At 38.1% G+C, this 22,641-nt stretch overlaps 1 protein-coding gene across 4 annotated transcripts in view; it reads left to right on the forward strand.

The window, feature by feature from the left end:
• LOC306831021 (leucine-rich repeat and fibronectin type III domain-containing protein 1-like protein) overlaps positions 1–22,641 on the forward strand; it is a 168,809-nt gene that overhangs the window by 64,950 nt on the left and 81,218 nt on the right. For all 4 annotated transcript variants that reach the window (XM_079354839.1, XM_079354841.1, XM_079354842.1 and 1 more), the window contains exon 2: positions 5,023–5,129. The gene's annotated coding sequence lies outside the window, so the exon portion shown is untranslated. The remainder of the gene's footprint in view (positions 1–5,022; positions 5,130–22,641) is intronic.

Raw genomic sequence — 22,641 nt, forward strand, 5'->3', positions numbered from 1 at the left:
TTAAAGTTAAACTTTTTCATTCTAGTTGTGCTTGAATTTGTTGTCTGTACTTTGAATGGTTGTTGTTCCTTATCTGAGAAGCTTGTTTGTTGTGTTACGTTTTAGTACAATAAATTGTACCAAGATTTTACAGCTTTAACAAATGAACTCATTTTAAATAAGTCTGCATGCTACTTGACATCATTGAGAGCTAAATTGCTACCTATTAGTCGTCTCTTTTTTCAGAATAATTCCTTTTTTTTTTTTTTTTTGGTGTTTAACTTGGATTAAATGGCCTCCCTTGTAACACTGTGTGCTGGAGTTCACTTCGAGTGTGTCATAGTAAATTGATGGTGGTCCACCGTTGAGCAGATGGTTGGTATTTGTGCAGATGAAAGTTTAAACAAACTGTTTTCATTTATAATCTGTCTGGGCTCTAATGCTGCAGATGATTCATGTTTGTATTGAGGCCTATACCGTAGAGGGTTAGATTTTGTACCAGGAAGTTTAAACATATACGTGTGTGAAAACCTGCAGATAGAAATGAAACGTTTGAATGAAATGTTAAATAAATATTGAAAAACAGATGAGAGAAAAGGTTTAGTTGTGTCGAGAAGATGGAAGCTTTTGGGGAAGCGATAAAGTGACTACAGAGACAGAGTTTCGTTTTCATTCCTTCTTTACAAAGAGAAGCCCAAAGAAAAGGTCAAAAATGTAAACTAACTGGGAGATGTGTCTGGCAAGAAGCAAATGCACTTTCCTTTTGGGTGTTTTTGCCCTGTTTATTTTAATCATTTAGACCTCTGAGGTTGCTATTTCACATCACTCTTTATTTTTTTTTTCCTTTACTTTCATGTTCAAAGCGAAGTATCTGGGATATTTTAGGGGAAAAGATAACTCAAGTGCACACACACACACATTAGTCAGCTTCATCCATGAACAAACACTTTCTCTCTTCCATCCTCTGTTTTCTTCCACATGCAAAAGCACACACAGTATTTGCGCGCACACACACACACACACACACACACACTCACACCAGCCTGCACTGACAGGTCATTGCACCACAATCGAACATAGCTGAGTGCAGAGAGCCGATGCTACATACAAAAACAAAAATGAGCAGAATACCAACGACTCTCAAGATCATGCAGTACAAACAAGCAAGGGGACAATTCTCGCCACGCAATAAGGCAGTCATGTTCAAAGACAGGTTCAAGATTTGAAGGTGATTTAGAGGACAATAAGAACAGGTTTTAAAATAATTGTTTTTTCTTTTTCTTTCAAGGAACATACATTCATTGAGGTTGTGGGAAGGTATTGCATTGAATGTGAAGATAATAGGTTCAATTCACTGATACCTCAAATTCATTACTTCTACACCTGAACCAAAAACAACAAAAACCCCAAAGAGTTAGAGATACGACCTCTAAAGCACAGTCTCCTTTGGTCTTAAGTCTGGAGTGTGACACCACTAACAAACTCTGATCCGAGGACTGAAGAGAGGTCTGCTGGGATTGTAAGGCTGTAAAAAGTTCAGAGAGGCATGCTGGTGCCTGTGCATGCAGGGCTTTTAAAGTAAGAACAATAATCTTAAATTGCTTTCGAAATTTTATGCGAAGCCTTGATCAGGAAAACCGAATTGGCGTTAAAATTGACCTTTTGGAGGACTTAATATTCTGCCTGCAGCATTTTGTAGTAGTTGTAAGCTTAGCAATTGTGCTATTAAGCAATGACCACAAATTGCATGGAGAGTAATATATTAAAGTTGGTGTAAGGTGCATTGGCCAGTTGATAAGAGATGTTTCTATTATTTCTTTATTTTATTTTTTTATCATGTTATGTTTAAATCCAACGTTGTTGGTATTGGGAAGCTTTATCATTCATCTTAATTATAACCCAGAAGAATGTAATATGTCCGGGAAGCATCATGTGAGATTCATTCCCACAGTGGAAATGCAAATTTGATGCTACATTAGAGGTTGTTTCATCATCATTGTAGTTGTCTTTGCTTACTTCTTTATCCCACCTCTGCACAGATGCAGATATGCTTTACTAAATACACCCTTGAATTTGTGTCAGAATCTAAGTGGACTGCATGTATAACATGCATCATTTTGACTTTGGGCTCGTTTGTTTTATGTTGGACTTGTGTGCATGCTTGCAATCTTAATACATATTTTAGAGGATGACAGATTCTTTAACAGTAAAAGCCTTTTAAGAGACTGCAGACGTTTTCCAGTAATTACAATTCCACCTTCAAGACACTGCAGAGGGTTTATATGGTAACTAAGATGAAGAGAAGCTGTGTGTAAGGAGAAAAAAAAAAAAATTAAGCCACTCATTGGGAACAAAATCTTCTCTTCATGCTTTCAATTATGAGACTAAATTCTGTTTATAAATAAAGGTAAAGAAAGGTGAAAAGGGATGAAACGATTCACTCAACTCGTGATATGATACGATTCACGATACTGGGGCTCACGAGACGGTTCTTTCACGATTTATTTTTCAAAAGGAGACAGAAGAAAAATTATGACTGAAAAAGTTTCCTTTAGTTTTTAATGAAAACACCATTGCACCTCTTGGTGCATCTTGGTGAATCTCTTTTGCTCTTAAACTTGTCTGGGCGAAAGCGGCTACAAACCTGCTTGTTATGGTTTGGTTTCGCAGCTGCTATGGTAACACCTGCTCATTACAGTCAACCACCTCTGCTTTACAGCTGCTGACACATTAACCACATTACTGCGTGGTCTGAAATTAACTTTTTGACTGTCCAAGGTGGCGGGTATATGAAATAATTTGCTGGCCAAACATATTTTTTTAACAGCTGAAATATTAAATTGTTTGGTTTTTTTTATCACATACCCATATTTTGCTGTACATTTAATTAGATTAATTAGAAGGCATTATGAGAAGTTGCAAAGTCAATTTAAGAAAATAAACATGCAATGGAAAGTGATTCAGATGGAGCTGCTGCTGCTGGTAAAGCTGTTTGAGGATTAATCTCATATATATATATATATATTTAGCCTTTGTTATGTGTGTATGTGTGACTACCAACTTGAACAAGCACACAGAGCAGACTGAAAATCTCATGCTGCTGTGTATTAATAAGTTGTAAGATGTAGGGATATGTGTGAGGGAATACAGGAAGTATAATTGTTGTCATTTGTTAGCATGTGAAGGTTCATGTGTTGAGCACCTTGTTGGGCTTCTGTATGACCGTCCACTGTCAGGTCACAGTGGTTTCATGTCTTTATTATGAGACGCCTCTGGGCCTTTAGATGTGATCAGTGATGCAATTACTAATAACCTACAGCTTATTATCAGCTGGCTGTAAGAATTGACTGCCAAAGTGGCTGTATCCTGTTTGATGTGTGGAAGTGTGTTTGTGCTCTCTTAACTAAAACACAGAAATAGTCAGTTTCAATTCGATAACATTGTAATCCGCTTTGGATAAATTGTTAAAATACTGACATTATTTTTGCATCAGTGCTCACACTTTGAGATGTCAGAAATGTTCTCAGTGTAGCTAAGAATTACTTGCTACTTGATATCTTATTTTAAAAATCCTTTCAGAAGAAATAAAATTCAGAGGACAGAGAAATGATCAGTTGTAGTAAAAACAAAAAAAAAAAACAGATAACTGTGTTACTGTTCATGACATCAAATATAACTGAAGCACTTTTAAAAGTATCATAGTGTGATCAAACATTAAGTGGCGGGTATTTGTTGGAGTTGCAAAATGTCACAAATTACAGCTGTGTATGATTAGGCTTTTAGCATTACAGGGTTGTTTCGCTCAATTAGGCAGTTACCACATGCGGTATATTCTTCAGATCATGTTTTGTTGTATTATGTGCATTTTGGGCAAAGGGGCTCTATAGCTGTTGTGACAGGAAGGTTTGGACAGGAGAAGAAAAAAATAGCCTTGTTTTTTTTCCATTAACATCTAATACTAATCATTTAATACATTGTCTATGGTCTGATGATAATGCATCTGGGAGCGATTGGCCAATTGTTTAAAGGTTCTGGTGTAGCCAGCAGTTAAGTATAAACTACTGACAGTCAGGACTTGCTTTTCTGCTCATTGCCATTGTTAGCAGTCCTTCTGGCGACTTGATAATTGAGAATGGACTTGCTGTTGAGAAAAGAACATCTAAGGTGGTATCATTTGCTTTACATGAAATTGAAACTGATGTAAAGGTAATACAATTTGGTTATGAGATTGCATTATTGCAGATTGTGTTTAACCCCTTGTTCATTTTAATGTTGAACAATCTGCAGCAAGTGGTGAAATACTCAAATATTTACTCACACAAATGGCCCAGGTCAGTTTTAGGTATTCCAACAGTTTTGATCACATTTTCCACATAAAGTCACAGTCCCAAGAGGGTAAACAGCATTGAATGGTTACACAGGCTTCTCCACTGTATCATCTGAGATGAAGATTGAAGTTGTTGGTTTGTTGGTTAGCAATAAAGTAAGATCCTCAAATACATTTTTCCTTGAGGATCAGTCATTACTACTACATTTTGAAAGCAGGTTCAAAAATCAGCAACTGTAAACGTCTTAAAGGCTATGAACGTATAAAGATGCAAAAACCAAGATAGGGACAAAATAAATATATTTTTCTCCTAAAACTTTGAAATAAAAAAAATAAAAAAAAATTCTCATTGAGTAGTTAGCCTACCAATGTTAACATTAAAGCATTGTTGCACTTCAGTACAGCCTTACAAAACTGCCAGCAAGAATGTAGCTACGTTTTTTGAACGTAATGACAGTTCACTTACTGCACTGTAATGGTATTACCAAAAGTCTTTGTTGTTAATGTATTCTCATTTCTCTCTACCTGTTTAGAAACTGCAATATACTATAAAGGGGAGAAAAAAAAGTTAAATATGTTTTAATGACAGAAATTGAATTCATTGGGTTACAAATAGGACTGGATATGCAGCATTGATCTGTCCAATGTAGACATATTGCTAAATATATCATGTAAAACCCTCAACTTGTGTCTCTATCTCGCTCTCTCTCTTTCAGATACTTGGATTCATTTCCCTGAGCGTCTATCTTTTCAGTCCATCATCCAGTCACTGCAAGGAATCTTCATGTTGTGTTTAAATAAACCACAACACACCAGATAAAAGGTAGGCATGGTTTTTCGTACAATTGCCTTTTCTCTGCTATTTATCCCAACAATTTTAATCTCCGCTAATTGAAGGATACGGGAATGGACTCTGCTGGGAACAGTGACAAGGAGCTTGCACTGTTGTTTCTTTTTTAAATTACACCTGAAACATACTTAAGCTGTTATTGCCAATTAAGTTTAATGACCTCCTTGAGGAAATAAGATAGACATAGGATTTAACGTAGTGTTTTGACCTATATATAGAATCTCACACAAAATACACTCAACAACTGGACCTCTGTTTGAAAATATTCTCTGTCCTGTGTCATTCAGTGATTGTGTGTCAGATGAATTGTAATTGGTTTAGGTAAAAAGTAGCATGTAAGCAAAACATATTGCAAATGCTGTGTTTGTGTGTGTGCGAATGTGTAAGCAATAAAAAAAGTTAGTGAGTGAGTAACAATGTACCCATGTGCCCACCTACCTAATTTAGCATAGTAACAGGAGGTTGAGTGCACTTATCCACATGTGCATGTAAATAAGTGACTGTGCGTGTCTCTGCAGCTGTGTGTATGTCTGATAAGAGCAGAACTGTGCTCAAATGTTTTGGGTTTTTTTTCCTCTTTTTACCGACATATTGGAACAGCTGTAAAAGCATAGCGGCCAGACAGGGTTGCAGGCAGGCAGCGAGGCAGTGCAGTAATACTGCTAGTAATACTCATTAGATGGAGGACAGATGTATATCAGAAAATCAAACAATAAAGAAATCATGACACTAGCTGCCTGAATTTAAAGTATTGCAACATGATATAAAAGGGTTTCAACACTTTCTGTAATAGCAAGATCTCTGTACTACAGTTAGCAATAATGACCTTTTAAGCTTTATTTGATAGATATGGGGATGCAAACAAACATTATACAGATGTTGAGATCTCTGTGTTAAGTTATTTTACAAGGCTGCGATTATGTGCCTGACCTCATGTGTAAGTGCCAATTGTTATTCAGCGTTATGCTCAATTTTATGTCAGAGGAATTGACCAGGTTCTGGCACACATTTCAACTCTATAAATCACAAGATTTTTTTTAACTAAGGCAGAAGAGAAACAATATTGAAGAGAGTGGAGAATATGGTGTGGCCTGACCCTTCAGACCACTAGGCACAAAGGCTCAGGCTAATCAATGACCCACTGAACCTATAGTCATACTACAGTCCAGTAGCTTTGGTCTGGTTCAGGTTGTTTAACATATGTTAAACAGCCTTTCAACCACTTAATCTAATAATACTGTGTATATAATACTATGTCTTCAGGGGCAGCGAAAACAATTGACAAGCTTGATCCCGATATCTTGATTTAAAAGACCGAGCAATGATTCAACAAGCCACAGTTCCTCAGGATTGATGGGTGGATAGATAGATTTGCACACACTTACAGAATATGTAACAATGTAAGGTGATATGAAGATGTTTTATGCACAGTGTGTGCAGGGCTTTTGTTTTAGATAAGTCACTAAAAAAGTAAACCATGTCAGTTTGTCGTTCTATTCAGTTGAGCAGCAAGATGCACATTAGCTACTTTGATTGACACCCACTATCCTGAATTATGACTTTTGTAAATGCTAAAACCATACATTAGGAGGCCCTATTCAAAATTCTTAAAGACGTAATTGAAGATTCATGCCTTTAAGGACCTGCTCCTTTGGACTTTTGATCGTCACAATAACTGCAGGCAAAATGATGATCGAGCTCTGGTATGACTCTGTCTTCTTTTATGCTGAACTGAACTGGAGTCAGAAGAGGTCTTATGATGTGTGATTTTGCTACAAAAGCTCTCTCCAGTCAACATATTACAGCATATTAACTCAGGCTGACACACCATTATAGAAGTGGTTTGAAAAACGATTTCATTGCAGACCAATTTGTATCATTATGTCTTTTTTCTTTTTGCTTGTAGCCTTCCTGTCCTTCTTGATAGCGTTTTATTTTTTGTCAGGAAAAATGTCTGCCATGAGCAGTTTGAGAGGCAAGGCAGGTATTTTTTTTTTTATAAAGTACATTTCAGCAACAAGGCAATTTAAAGTGCTTCACTCAAGACATCACGTTAATCATGACAAATGAAAAAAGGAGGAAAAAACTGAAAGACCCTAAAACAAACTACCACAGAGAAGAGTAAAAGTAACGACTGAAACTTTAAAAACACATTACATAGTATAACCGTGTTTCAACCTCGGAGAATGGCAGAAAGGTAGATCAAACTTCAGATGAGGCATGTCAGATATTACGTCAACTATTTCAAGAGTTTTTAATGTCAACAAATATATGGCTTACTTCTTATCTTCCTCAGAGTTTGAAGATTACTCAACATATCTCCTTTGAACAAGTGATATCTGTTACAACGCAGTCCATTTTTCCCCCGTGCAATCTTTTAAGATCTTTTAAGATTGCACATTTGATTCAAATAAAGCATGCTGTGTCATATCAGAGAGGGTCCAGCTTATCTAAGATTACTTATCTCAACGACTGAGGAGGATTGATTTTTCAAGAATTCAATATTTAAAGTCCACAAATGTAGACCTTGAAATGCAAGAGTTCATAGAGCCTAGAAAGGCTGGGATAGTTCACGGTGATTCCTTTGTGTATGTGAGCTGTATGTATGTGTGTGGGTGGGTGATTGTGTAAAGCGTGCCCTTTGGAAAGTCCTTTTACAAAAAAAAAAAAATGTTGGCGAACAATTGTCAGCCTTCCTAGAAATCTTACTGTTCTTCCAAAGAAACTCAGTTCTGTTGTGTTGGTGCACATCTCTTAGTCTTGTTTTCTTGTAATTTTAATGTTTTCAAAGAAGCATTTTTTGTGATCTCATGTCATTCTATATACCCATGCTTTGCTTCAGAGCATTTCTTCCAGATAAATACTTGTATGCACAAGCACTATGTTGTGTTCCTTTTTTTTGACACAGGTGCTAGATCAACGTATAATTAAAGAAGTGTTGTTTTTTTAATGAATAAGTTGACATCTGGCCTGTTTCTGACATTTTTTAATTACATTGGAAAAAGCATCCACACAGCATTTTCCCCCCAGATTGGTACACTCTGTTTTTTCTGTGGAAGTTTTCAGACATCAAAAGGTTTTTTCAAGGCGCACCAAGATTATAGACCTCAATATTTCTTATGTCTGTTCATTATTTTCCTCTGTACATAGAAGATATTGGCAGTAGAATTAGTGCGTAGATGCCAAACTGAAATCCCAAATTATCAATGAATATTATTTACCAGTTGTTGGCAAAGTGAATTGTAGAGCAATGGAAAGGCATTTTAGCATTTCTCCAAGTTTGCCTAGTCATCCTTTGCACCTGATAGTGGATGTAAAAAGCCACGAAGAGGTACTTTTGCTTCTGGACTGACACCAATTACACTAGTTCAGGGTCTGCAGCTCGGCTAACAGTCCGTTCATGTCATATTAATGCTTTCAACATGGGATGAGAATCTTCAAGCTACAACACTTAAACAACGTCAACAAAGCTTTGCAAAATGTGCTTTTATTTGGTCAACAGTGTAAACCATAAACAAACACATCACATACTGAATTAAATATTCTTTACTCTTTTTTTTTTTTAAGTTTTCATGTGCCATAACTTAACACCTCATTATTTTTATCAGCTCTTAACTCTTAGTGTGTCTTTGCATACCGGTATATTTGTCAGTTTGCATGCTGTGATCTTATAATGATTCTACAGTCATTGAAAATGCACTCTATGCTCTCTAAATGTGCAACCCCCCCAAAAAAGACTTTTTAAAAGTTGACTCAGCGACCGAATACATGAATGCATTAGGAGATATTCATGAATTATAAATCTTCTTCTCCCTCTATCATCATACTCACATGACTTTAAAATACATGTAAAGAAGAACACATCTATTCTATACAAAAATACATGATCAGAATGAAAATGGAAGAACATAGAAAAATATAATTCACACGATAGCCATGACTTTTATTGAAGTATGTTTCCTGTAAAGAATAAATCCAAAGTTCTAAAACTTTGTGCAAAAACAGCAATACACATCCATGCTTATTGTTGTTGCCACTTGGTTGTTTACAAAGCTCAAAACCTATCTAAATATATTATCTCAACTCTTCATCTGGGTCTTGTCAGGGACGTAAACAATCTTACAGCTTAAGCTACACACAAATCAAAGTAAACATTGATTATAGATTCAGATGCATCTTCCCTGTGCCGTCTCATCTTGTTTCACTGGTGAATCTAAATACAGTGAACTTACACAAAGGTATTTACTTGTGCTTTAGTGAGTGTGCATAAACAAAAGAATTTGAAACTGTGGGTAGTTATTTCTGTACAATTGGATCACAGTGGTAGTGGACAGTTGTAAGCGTAAGTATATGAGCACAAGACAGAAGAAAAGTTGGTAATATTGTGTGTATGACTCCAGTTAATTACTGCTGTTTGTGAAATAATGGAAGTAAAAACGAGTGAATAGGACAGTGCAAGGAAAAAATAAATAAATCCAAACCAAACAACTTTTATAGTTCACTTACTTCCCCAATACATGGAACAGTATGCTGTTATTAGCTGATAAACTCATTCAAGAAATTTTCTTTTTTACAATTAAACTCACTCACTTTTTACTTTTTTACTCACTTTTTTTTATTTTAAGTTTCATCTCTAAAACCTTAGAAATATAAGAAAACTCTCCAAACAATTATTCATCTATGTGATACAATGTTGTGTGGTCATTTGCCTCCAACTTGACCATGTCACAGCTAAAAAAAAGTCTTGTTGTTAAACAGTACAATTTAATTTATTATAACTAAATTAAATGTTGAGTTCTGTAGACCATCCAAAATTTAAATCATTTCATGGCAAGGCAGTTCCAATTTAATAAGAAAACACAGGAACTAAGTGACTGAGTGAGGTTCAGCTTGGGATGAAAGAGAAAATGTTATCATTGGTGTCACACTGAAATTGTTATGTCCTGTCCAGTGAAAGATGATCTCCTTTATTTTTATCCTCTTGTCAAAGACATCAAGTACACAAACTATGTTGGAGAATTATTTTCTCAGACTGTTAATTTACCCTGAAGCATGATCTATCTGCAGCTGGATTCTTCACCACAGCTGGTTCAAGGGCAACATCTTGATAAAATGAGATCATCCATGAAAATATGACTTTTATAGGCGTAGGCTATAAGGGCTAATTAAACAGGCTTATTTAATGTGAGCGTTAATGAATAGTTACTGGACCGGGAGGCTGAAAACATGTCACACACACTAGGTCTCTGAAAATGAAATGTTCTCTTTGTTCGGGGTAAGAGATATCAAACAGACAACTACAAGATAAGGCAGATTAACACTTAACCAACTGGGAACACACAAAGGCCCTGACTTGATAAGATAACTCTGTGTCTTGACAGAAAACAGAGAATGATTCAATGATTTTGTTGCTCTGACAACATTTGTAAATCAACTTTGTATAATTAACTTACATTGCCACTTTTGTGTTATCATCAGTTTGTTTGAGATTGTTTTGTCACTATGAGCGTGAACCAGACAACACCAGCCCTCATGCTATCTCTGGATGAGTTTGTTGATGTCACCGCTGTCACTACTCTGTCTGACAGCCATAATGCCAGAAGACTATGGGTTCAATAAATGGCTTGTTGAAGAGAACAATGCGCCGGATATCATCGCCTCATTGAAGCTGCTGTTAGATGGAGCATGGTTACAGATGATCCGCTCCGACAGATGTGTCTTTATTTCTCTGTTATTAGGACTTCTGTCTGACATATTGCATAGGTCATGATACACAGACAGTTGCGGAACAAGATTACCCTCCATTTTGGGGATTATTAATGGCCAAAGGTCCCATTCCCTATATGGCAAAAGCAACAGTGACAATGCTACAACTTTAAGTAAGGTGAAGAGATTTTCAAGAGCAAAAGTTAGTGTGTCCTTAAAAAATAAATAAAAAAAATAAAAAGTTTTTAGGCTCTACACTTTTTGTCTGGGCGGCTGAAGAGACATACTGTATGACTATCGCTCACCATCAGCATGATGCCCACTGGTGTGAATGTAGGGGAAGAAGCTGGACAGCAGATGTAATAATTTTGAGATTCATAGTGTTGAATAATGATGAGTCCAAATGAGAAAGTGTTTGTGAAAAAAGTTATGACTAATAGGTGGCAAGGCTTACCGCAAATGTTTGCAGTTTTAAAAAATGTTTTTTAAAGGCCCTTTTCACATGAGAGAGAGCCACACAGGACACAAACCTCAACATGTTTGACCTCAACACCTGTTCACCAAGTTCAGATTTCAAATTTAGTGTGTACTGGCTTCTATTTAAAATGCTGCATCATGACACAACTTGCCCCCAGTTCCTATCCTGATGTGTCCCTGTCTTCCCCCACTGGGCATGACCTTCACTCAATGCCGTCTGAAGTTGCATCCTGTGTTTCTCTTTTGTGCCTTCTCACAGGTTTGAATACACAACATGCTAAAACGCACCATGACGAAGGTAAATAACTTAATAGATTTCCCAACCGGGGACCCTGGATGAATGGAAAATCTAAATATTTCATTGAAGCTGAGAGCTATGACAGCCATGTAATTCCCTAAGCTGCCTCTGAAAGCCATAATATTCATATTCCTTCATAGCAATAAAACCATATTACCATATGAAGGCCATAGGATAATATTATTATCAGCCAGCTCTGTGTGTGTGCCTCTCCAGTGGCAGGGATCAGTTCAAAGCACAGCCCAAAGCATGGGTGTATGTGTGTGAGAAGGGTATAGTGTGTGCATGTGTGTAGTTGGATCTGTGACTGAGTGTGTGTGTGTGTGTGTGTGATCAACTCCCTGAAGCGACAGCTGCACGCCGAGTTCTTGAATGGAGAAAGCTTCTCTGTGATGACTACCAAGTGGCACAAACGTCTCCTCAATCTCTTTTCTCCTGTCCTTTCTTATTTCTTCTTCTTTATCTGTTGTCTCCTTTTTTTTTTCTGTGATTGTACGCTGATGATATTCTTATTAATTCTTGTGATTTGTTAGTCTTATTCTTCAACCCGCTTCACACACCCTTTGCATCCTTTATACTCATGCCACCCTTTTCATTAAAACTACTTTATTCCTAACACAGAATCACAAAGACAGTAAAAGAGACGCATCCGTTAACCATCCATTTTCAGGATTAAAAAACAAAAACAAAACTGAGATCAATGAGACAAGAATGGAGAAAAAAGTGTTGAAAAAAAAATGAAAAAAAGGGTGAGAATTAAAATGGCAAAATACAAGTTGACCAAGAAAACAAACAAAAAGCTCTAATAAGAACTTGTTAAGGAGAATAAGCGGTAGTTAAACTACAGGGAAATGTGATGAAATTGGTGAAGCGTTTGGCGTCAGAACCCCATTAGCTACAGCAGCAAGTATTTGGAGAGACCTTGCTATATAAGACAAAGTGTGAGTGTGTGGCATTGAGGCAGAGCTATATGGATAGAGTGTGAGGGAGTGAACGCGTGCGCCAGTGAACCTCATGGCCCGTTGGCTAGTGAACATCAAGGCCATGGAATCAGAGACCTGTTCGTGTTAGGTTCAAACATAATGGAGCACTTGTATAAAGGTGAAAGAAAAAGCTGCAAGTCAGATCACTGCTGTCTGTGTCGTCTCTTACGTTCCTGTGCCTTTATTGAAATCTGCATGCTTACATCTTGCAGTCATCTCTTTAGCGTTGATCATTTTTCAAGGTCGACTTGGCTTTGCGTGTTCGAGCATATCAAACAGCTGATGATCAAACATCTTTCTATTCCCATGGCTGCCTTGGTTGCTCTTACAGTCCTGTCATGTTGCTGCCTTTGTCATTGGTTTGCAACTTCTCTGAGTAATGAGTATTTCTTTGCTTTTTTTGTTTTTACATTTAAATTAGGGAAATATGAACAGAAACCCCTGCCACCTTGTTTGACTTTGTAACACTACAAAAAGTAAAATAGAAGAGAATAACAATGATAATGAGCAGCTTGAGGTTGTGGTTACTGATAATTTTATTGCAAACAAAAAGGCTTGCCGGCACTTATTGTTGTACGTGATAAGTCTTCAGTAGAAAATCCACAAAAAGTTAAGAATACAAAAGTACAGAAGGGGACCAAGTCTACATGCCCACATGCAGCTGGTTTTGAGAATTTACATGGGGGCTGTTTGTGTATAATTCTCTTTGGGAACATTTTTACTGGATCATGTTTAAATTGCAATTGCAATTACATCATTTTCATTCTCTGTAAAAACAGGTCACATGTAAAGTAAATAATTTAACCAGGTTACAATGGATGGCTTTTTCTTATTACTGCATAAAACCTAATCAGACCATAACCAGCATTATTATGCTAACAGACATGTTGAGTTGGCATTTATTCCAAGACTGTTTTTGCCATTAAAAAAAAGACATTCTTGGGGCGCCGATAGCGCAGCGGCAGCGTGCGCGCGCGTACCATGTTGCGAGGCTTTGCTCCTTGCGCGGGCGGCCCGGGTTCGCGTCCGGCCTGTGGCCACTTTCCCGCATGTCTCTCCCCACTCTCTCCCCCTTTCCGACTCTATCCACTGTCCTCTGACTCTATCAATAGAGGCAAAAAGGCCAAAAATAAAAATCTTAAAAAAAATAAATAAATAAAATAAAAAAAAAGACATTCTTGTTATATAGAAAAATAGATCTTGATGTAGGCCTATAAGTGCACATTAACAACACAGCTAGCATTAGCATTACCTGATAGGGAACATTTGCTAACTCATCACTGATATTTTGTTACACCTCTTGCACAAAATTGCAAATATCAGCTCCAATAATCCAAGATGGCAATAGCTAAATAAGGTAAACTTGTTAATAGATAAACTTGTCCACAAACCAATGAATAATACACTGTCAGTGGTAGACAATAAATATTAAAAAAAAAACATGCTTTCACTGATAGGACAGTTGAAAAGAGTAAGTATTGGGTGGAGGAGATAGGAAAACATGCATCCCATGGTAGAATTGTTGGGTTAATCCCCGGGCAACCGTGTAAATGTTTTTTTGCCTCTTTATATAGGGCTGACAGGTGTAATTAAAAAGGCTTTTCATGCCTTTATTTAGAAACAAGAAAGTAGATACAGTTAGAAAGTGGGAAGAGAGTGTCTGGAAAATGATTTGGGGGCGGAATAATGGAGGCGGCAGTAGCTCAGCCCACAGGGACTTGGGTTGGGAACCGAAGGGCTGCCGGTTCAAGTCCTGATGCGGACCAAAAAAGTTTGTTTGGTGCCACTTCTCTAGTACTGGGGTGCCTGTGGGCTGCCACTGCACTCTGACATCACAGCTCAGCTGTGATATAGGCCTGTGTGTGAGAAGCATGTCTCTAAAATAACAGAGTCCGTCCATCCACCCATTTCGTACTGGTTCCAGGATGTGAGTCCTACTATATCTAGCCTGTACCTCTTGACCTCCTGCACAAGATCCGGCTCCTTCCCTCTCAGTGCGGTAATATTCCATGTCCCAACAGCCAGAAGCTGTGTCCGAGGATCGGGTCGCAGAGGCCCCTGCCGTCGAGTGCCACACTGCCTCAGACTCCTCTGTGGGTGATGAGTCCACATGAGGACGGGCCTGCGTCGTTCGTTCGGGCTGGGTCTGGCTGAGCCCCATGGGCAAAGGCCCAGCCACCAGGTGCTTTCCTAAGGGCTCCAACCCCAGACATGGCTACAGGGTGGGGTCCCGCCTGTGCCATACCGGGCGGCGACTCTGTAAATAACAGAGTGTGAACCAAAATTTCCCCCTTGCCCCTCAGGGCTTAATATAGTACGGTATATTAAATTTGAAAAAATGGCAATAAAGGAGCCTCGGGTCGGGTTCGAACCCAGGCCAACCACTTGAAGGGCTGTAGCCTCTGTATGTGGGGCGCAAACACCTACCACGAGGCTACCTATGCCGCTTGCACAACTGTTTTATTGGAAAAGTATGGTGTATTAAAACTTAAAAGTTAGAGCAGGTTAATGAAGAAAGTTAAAGGCTTGATGAGTACAACTGTTTCCTTATAAGAGCTTTTTGATTTTGGATTAAGGCTTTGGAAAACAAACAGATGGACATACAGTCATACAAAAGGTTGGAACTAGACACAATAGGAGCAGCTTCATAATCAGTACAAAAATAGAAATGTTGATGCTCTGAGCTAATAATTCTATCACACAGCACTGGTGGGAGTGATATGGAGGCTGTAAAGGGGGACAGGAAGTTGTGTATCAGGGCAGAAAAAGAAGAACAATGCAAGAGAGATGAGAAAGAACAATATGAGATAGGTGTAACATTTATGATGTATTAAATGTAACTACAGGTTGATGTTTTACTATTACTGCTGACATGATTGGCACAGTACGCTGTGCTAGCATAGATTGCAGCAGAGATGTTTTTATGAATGTGCATGTTCAGTAGTTAATATTACTGTAAACCAAAAGGCCGTAGTTAGTGTGACAATAAAGTGCAGTGTGACATGCAATTGATGCACTGTGCTAGCAGCCAAAATCACCTCATTATCTGCTGTACTGACAGGGAGAGGACAAAGTGTTAGAAAGAACATACAGAGAGGAGCAGAGAGAAATAACGCGGATGACAAAGACACAAAAGGAGAGCAAGATTAATAGATAGATTAATAGAAAGAAACTGAATTGGAGACTGAGTGTGGAATGGAAGCGAGAGAAGCAAATCGAGAGAGGACAGAAGAGCTTCAGAGTCATGTAACAAAAGAGCCATAAGCAAATGCACGTTTCCCCTCAGCGCTCACATCCTTGAAAGATAGCATCTTTGTTGCTGTGTGACGCGTGTGTGTCTTTGTGCGTGTATGCTGAATGCTTTGAAAGCTATTGGTTGTGGTTTGGTGAATCGGCAGAGCGGCCTTGTCACAAAAAAAAAAGGGGCAAAACGATGTATCGATATGAGTTTGTGCGATCCGATATTGCTTACTTAAAAGATCACTGTAGCTAAAACCAAGATTGGTTGAATTCAATTCAATTTACCAGATATTACAAGAGTCTCTAAGAGCTTTAAATGCCTTAAAAATTGAGAGAAGGAAAGCGAAAGTTTGCGAAAGAGCAACAAATGGCACGACCGTGAAAAACCTTTCGATAATAGGGAAAAATAAAAAGAAATGACCAGGGAAAGAGCAGTGATGCAGTAACATCACTTGCGGTATAATTTTGTTTTTCTGACCTTACAGCTGGCCACAGGTCACTTTCAATTTTCATTTTTCAGAGTTAGTCAGTGGTAATCACAACTCTGCGGAGGCTATCTTACATGACCTTGTCACAAAAAAAACTAAGTGATCAACTGTACGCTGCTAATTTACATAGCTTGCCAAAATCCTTGTATTTCTGGCGGACAGAATAACACATTAAGTCTTTCCTCAAATTCCTCTGTAAAACAAAGTGTGCATTGGGCTGTGAAATTACTAGTTTTCTAAGCCACTTGTCTTATGTTTGCTTTGTTTCTGCCAGTGTAAATTAGTTCTTTTTTTTTGGTGGCACCTCTTTAGCTTCGTCCTCACTGCTGGAGGCTCATAACAAAGGGTCTGACTGTATGTGTATTCTTACGAACTGCCACGATTCTGACATCGTGGTTTAATATGATATGATAAATACGTCTGAGTGGAGAAAAAGGCAGTCACACATTATTAGGCACTCCCCCAATCCAGGTGGTAGTGATCCTTGTAATTGTTTACCAACCATTACTACTAAATGACTATACCACAACATCCAGAAGAAGAGGAGTAATATCGTGAAAGGTCATGGCGGAGCTAGAAGACCAGTTAACCTTCTTACGGCAGTTGCGTGGGGACATTTCTGGTTTAGAGTGCGGTAGATCTTTGGAAACATGATAAAAATCACATATTAGATGGGATCCCCCAATTGTTGTTTTTTTTTTTTTCAACAACATGGGTTGCCACATGTTTCACACTCTGCCTAATGTATTTTCATAGGAAATCTGACGCATTGATATTAAACTGTATCGATGAATACACAGCCTTTAACTCCAAAGTGATGCAGTGTCAGAAGTACATTTTTTAAAAGTGCCTGTATTCAGATAGGAGCAGATGAAAATAAAACAAAGTTCAAAGAGATTCATTAGCAAACAGAAAAAAGGGTGACTTTTTCTGCCTCAATTCAAATAAAAAGCTCATATGTTTAAGCAATCATCATAGGAACAATTCAACTCGTGCAACACATTTAAGATAATTTAACAAAACAAAACAAAACAAAAAAACTTTCATGAATCTAGATTATTTTACCTTCATTTGACCAGGAAGTCCCTCATGATATGGTATGATATGATTGATATCTTATTTGAAGGAGGCCAGGTAAAGACAGCACCGCAGTATACAGTATAAAATTACAATAAAACACACGTCAAAAATCACAGCTGCTAAACACACACGAGAAAGACGATATCCAGATCAAATGTGGCAATAGCATTTCTCAGTTATGCAGACTTTTTAGGAGGGCCTTGGATTTTTCCGAAGGGATAAACTGTCAATTTAAATGTTAAATATCTGCACACTATGCCAAGTCCAAGCAAAGGATGAAAATTCATTTTTTCCAGACCAGTGCAAACCTTTGAAAGCTTTTGACAAAGCCAATTGGTGGAACTTAGCTGGAAGCTGCAAGGGGTCTGATTCAGAAAATTACATATTTATGATGAGAGTTTACTCAGCTCAGCATAAAAATGTCATAAACGTGGGATTATGTCCACTTAGACCAAGGGATGGCTAGCCTACAAATTTCAAAAAGCGAATGGCAATGAGGAGGACTGTCCGTGAGTTATGAATCAAAGCATAGTATGGAACAAAGAATCTAAATGGTGGCAAGCACAAGACACAACATGCATAGACACATCTATTGTCTAGAAGAAAAAAAAAAGTATCCTGCACAAGATTTTCTTGGCTAACATGCTATGATGGCATAATTAAATCCCCCTTTGTGTGAAGAGATGTGTTTTACTGAAAGATTGGGAACGAGTCCTAGAAAAGGTCAAGTTGGAATAAGGAAGTCAGCTCTCTGAAAGATATATCACCCTGTTTCTGAGGTTAGAACTGAGGCAGCTGCTCCTCTGCCAAGAAGCTCCATTGATTTCAAAAGGGGAGCAGCACACCTCCCAGGCTATAATAATACTGCTCCCCAAAGAGAAAATGTCTGCTCTCTTGTCCTCCTACACAAGAAGGTCAGGGTCAGCTACAGAACAGCACGGCCAGAACCAACAGGGATTGACTGTCTTGTTTGAGGAAACTTTGGCGGGGCACAACATTGCTGCCCCTTGTCCATCATCTTGTATGGCAGTTGATGTCCTTTGTGATTTATGGTGTTATGATCAGGGTGCAAGGTAAATTCCCCAAAGGGTTAGTAAAGACATAATTCATTAAACCTGGTTAAATACTTAAATCACATTTCACAGGATATTCCAGTGATTTATGCAATGCTCTGTTGGTGACTTAAAGAGCCTGCTGCAAAATTCCATCACATGTTAGTTTTAGCATCATGACACAGCAAAATATGATTTAACCCATGTGATGGGGGACTCTGGAGATAGCCTGGGTCTTCTTTTAGGGGTCCTCCAGATTATGTAGAAAGGTACAATTAGACAGAAGCCCATATTTTTTGAAACGTGCTCATGTAAAAGTTATCTCTCTAAGCTGAAGTCCTGGCTGCATATTAGGGTTGTTGTTTAGTTTGAAAGGACAATTAGATGCAACGTGTATCTTGGAAAAAATACAAAGTGTGCTTCACAACATTGTTACTGTACTTTTTTTTTTTCACCACAAATGCATGCAGTCTCTCGTCTCCACATTCAACCTCTGAGACAGAAAAAAAAAGACTCCACATTCATTACTTGCGAGTTCTCCGAACCAATCTTGCACTTTCTCACAGCCCCCATACACACACTCTCACAACACCCCCTCAACCATAACACACACACACACACACACACACACACACACACACAGATATTCTTCCCACCTCTTCACTGTTACCATCCGTGTGTCATTGGCTGTTGCTAAGTTACAGGCCCCCACCAAATTTTAATGCAGCCAATAAAATCTTTGCCTTAACCACTTTTTTTTTTTTAATGAAACTACATTCTGTACGAGCACCTTTTTTTTCTGCTCCGAGTTAAAATTTTCATTTTTTTTAATAATGGCCTGCACCTGTCTCTTCACTTACTTCAATGACTTTTTTGTTTTTTGTTTTTTTAAATCCATCTAGTGTTTTGGCCATAGTGAGGTATCAATATAGAGAGAGTAGGACAAGAATACACATATGTATATCAAGTTTGGTTTTGCTTTACTTAAATGTCACATACTGTTTATGAGACACTCAAAACTGTTCAATGTCACCGTCTTCACAGGACAATACCAAGACTGAGCTGCAGCACAGCGTGTACACTTAAAGCCAAACACATGGACAGAGTATATACACACACGTGTGCACTTACTAACACACTGAAATCTAATTCGAATGAACTTTGAGTGTGTATGTTTGTACTGTACAGTATGTTTGTGTGTGCAACAGACGGATGATTCTGCTTTCGAGGTCCTTAATAACACTGTGTTCTAACTGCAGAAAGACACGCACGCACACACACACACACACACACACAAACACACACATATACACACAACCAGTGTACTGTATGCGTTAAAACAGTTGCTTTTATGCAAATCTAAGGGAGGCAAATATGACAAGCCCTCAGAAAGCACATGTGCACAAGTCCTTACAAACGTGTTCATGCTTTCACACAGATACAGTCAATTATACACATAAGGCACTCCACAGTGGTTCTGCAAGGAAGCTGACAGGGTAATCCATCTCCATTGTGAGGTGCAGTGTACTCTGGGAAAGCAGGCTGGACACGGCATAAGTATGGGGCCAGAACACGCACGACGCACACGCATACACGCGCACACACACGCACAAATGCAGGGACAGGGATGAATTGCTGCTACTGAGTGCAAAGATCACATCAGTGCATTATTTCCAATTATAATGTAATGAATGATAGCACACAGAAGTAGGCTGAAGGTGATACTGCAACAATACATCAACTATGGCTGTGAAAAAAAGAGCAACATATCAGTATTTAGGGTCTATACATCTGATTTATTCTGTGTTGAATGCAGAATTTAAGAGATTTTAGTCGATTTCACTCTGAATTGATGCTGGTTGTAAAAGCATCTACATGCTGTAGAATACCAGTACGAAAACGGTCTAAAAACCACACCTCTCCAAATCAACTATTCCTTGCAATTTGATCCAACTTTATATGCAAATGCCACCATTTCTCACAGAGAGAAAACTTTGCTAAATATCTCCTGTTTAAGGTTGCATTTGGACACACTCCTCATGACTGCCATCTGTTATTTTGTTTGTTGGTAATGTAAGAACTCAGACCATCCAGCAAAACGTGATTTTATTTCCAAGGTACTGAAATTATAGGATGTTATTGTCTTCACTTCACGTGTATACTGTACAAGGCATATACTGCGTAAACTGTACCATATGGACATTATGGTAATAGTTTAGTTTAGTTTATTAGTTTATTTGTCAGGGACAATGTACAAAATACATTAATCTTTCGAAAATATGCTTTGTACCAGATTTAGCGAATGCTAGTTTCCATCTGCTGTCCCCGGGCAGGTGCACACAGGATTAAAACATGACATTACAAATAACTGTCAGTAGCACAAAACAAATACATGCAGTAGTCATTTAAAAGCAGTAGTCATTTAAAACTAATCAGATGGTTTCTTTTCCAGGAAACCATCACAGCCTAAAAACTGTTAATTAATTAATATTTTTTTACGTTTTTTACTATGTTAATTAATATTAACACAGTAAAAAACTTTAGCAACAAAATTACATGCGTAAAATTTAAGTGCGCTGATGCTGACACAGCTGATTATTGAGAAGGTGTTTCTTTAGGTTTCTAGAGAAGTTATTAAGATCCACAGACAGCTTCAGACTATCAGGAAGTTGATTCCATTGTTGAATAGATTTAAATGAAAAGGCTGTCTGTGCAAATGCAGAGGACCTCTTTGGGACGGCACAGTTTCTGCGAGTGGTGGAGCGGGATGTTCGGGTCGTTTGTTCAGAATAAAGTTTTATGAATTCTTTCATTGAGGGTGGAGCAGTATTGTTAACAATTTTGAAAACGGTTCTTAGATTTGTATATTGAATTACATTGTCAAAACTTAATACGTTATATTTATTGAGAATATTGCAGTGATGATGGCGAAGGGCTTTTCTATCAAGCACCTTTAATGCCTGATTGTAGACAGATCTGAGTTGTTTGATTGTGGTCTCATTGGCCTGAGACCAACAGGACAAACAGTAGGTGATGTGTGAAGAGATCATGGCATTGAGATACATGAAAGATGCTTCAGTAGTCAAGCTATTCCTAATGTGTCTAAAGGTGGAGATATTATATTTAATGGAGTTGCACATTCTTTTAATGTGTTTTTTAAAGCTCAGAGTTTGGTCCAAATGGACACCTAGATATTTTATCTCTGTCACAATGTTAATTTTTTGTCCATTAATATAGATGTTAGGCATATCTTTGGCTTTATTGGACTTAGTGAAATACATTCCAACTGTTTTTTTAATATTTAAGGTCAAGCAAGAAGATTTAAGCCAGTTACTTATTTTGTCCATGGCTGAGGACAATTTAGTGGCTACTTGCTCCATGTCCTTCCCATGTACAAAGATGACAGCATCATCTGCATACATAATGATGTCTATGTCTTTGCACACAGCCGGAAGATCGTTGATGTAAATGCTGAACAACAAGGGTCCCAGGATTGATCCTTGTGGGACCCCAGTTGTGCAGGGCTTCAGTGAGGACAATGCGTTATTTACCCTCACACACTGCATCCGATTTGAGAGATATGATTGTATCCATTGCAATGTCTCCATGGACAGATTATACTTAGAAAGTTTGGACAGGAGGACACAGTGGTTTACCGTGTCAAAGGCTTTTCGCAAGTCCAAAAACACAGCACCCACCGTGCCCCCTCTGTCCAAGCTGGCCTTTATGTTTTCTATCAGGTAGCAGCAGGCTGCATCAGTGGAATGGTTACGTCTAAAACCAAACTGCATTGAATGCAAAAAGTTATTGCAATTTAGGTGATCGGTTAGCTGCTCTACGATTGCTTTTTCAAGAATTTTGGATGCCACAGGCAATATACTAATAGGCCTGTAGTTGCTTGTTTCATTTTTGCTTCCAGATTTGTAAATTGGGGTTATGACTGCTGTTTTTAAGACACTGGGGAATACACTCTCATCAATAGATTTATTTACAATATGAGTTATAGCTGGTGTTAAAATCTCCCTGTGTTTTTTAATGATAGAGCTGTCAAGTCCCCAGAAATCTTTAGCTTTTGAGTTAGATAAGGACTGTATTATTTTATCTGTTTTAGAATATTCAATGTGTTTGAAACACAAAACCTCAAGAGTGGAGGGCTGAGGT

This window comes from Symphodus melops, assembly GCF_947650265.1.
Source record: "Symphodus melops genome assembly, chromosome: 10".
In the NCBI taxonomy this organism is placed as follows: domain Eukaryota; kingdom Metazoa; phylum Chordata; class Actinopteri; order Labriformes; family Labridae; genus Symphodus; species Symphodus melops.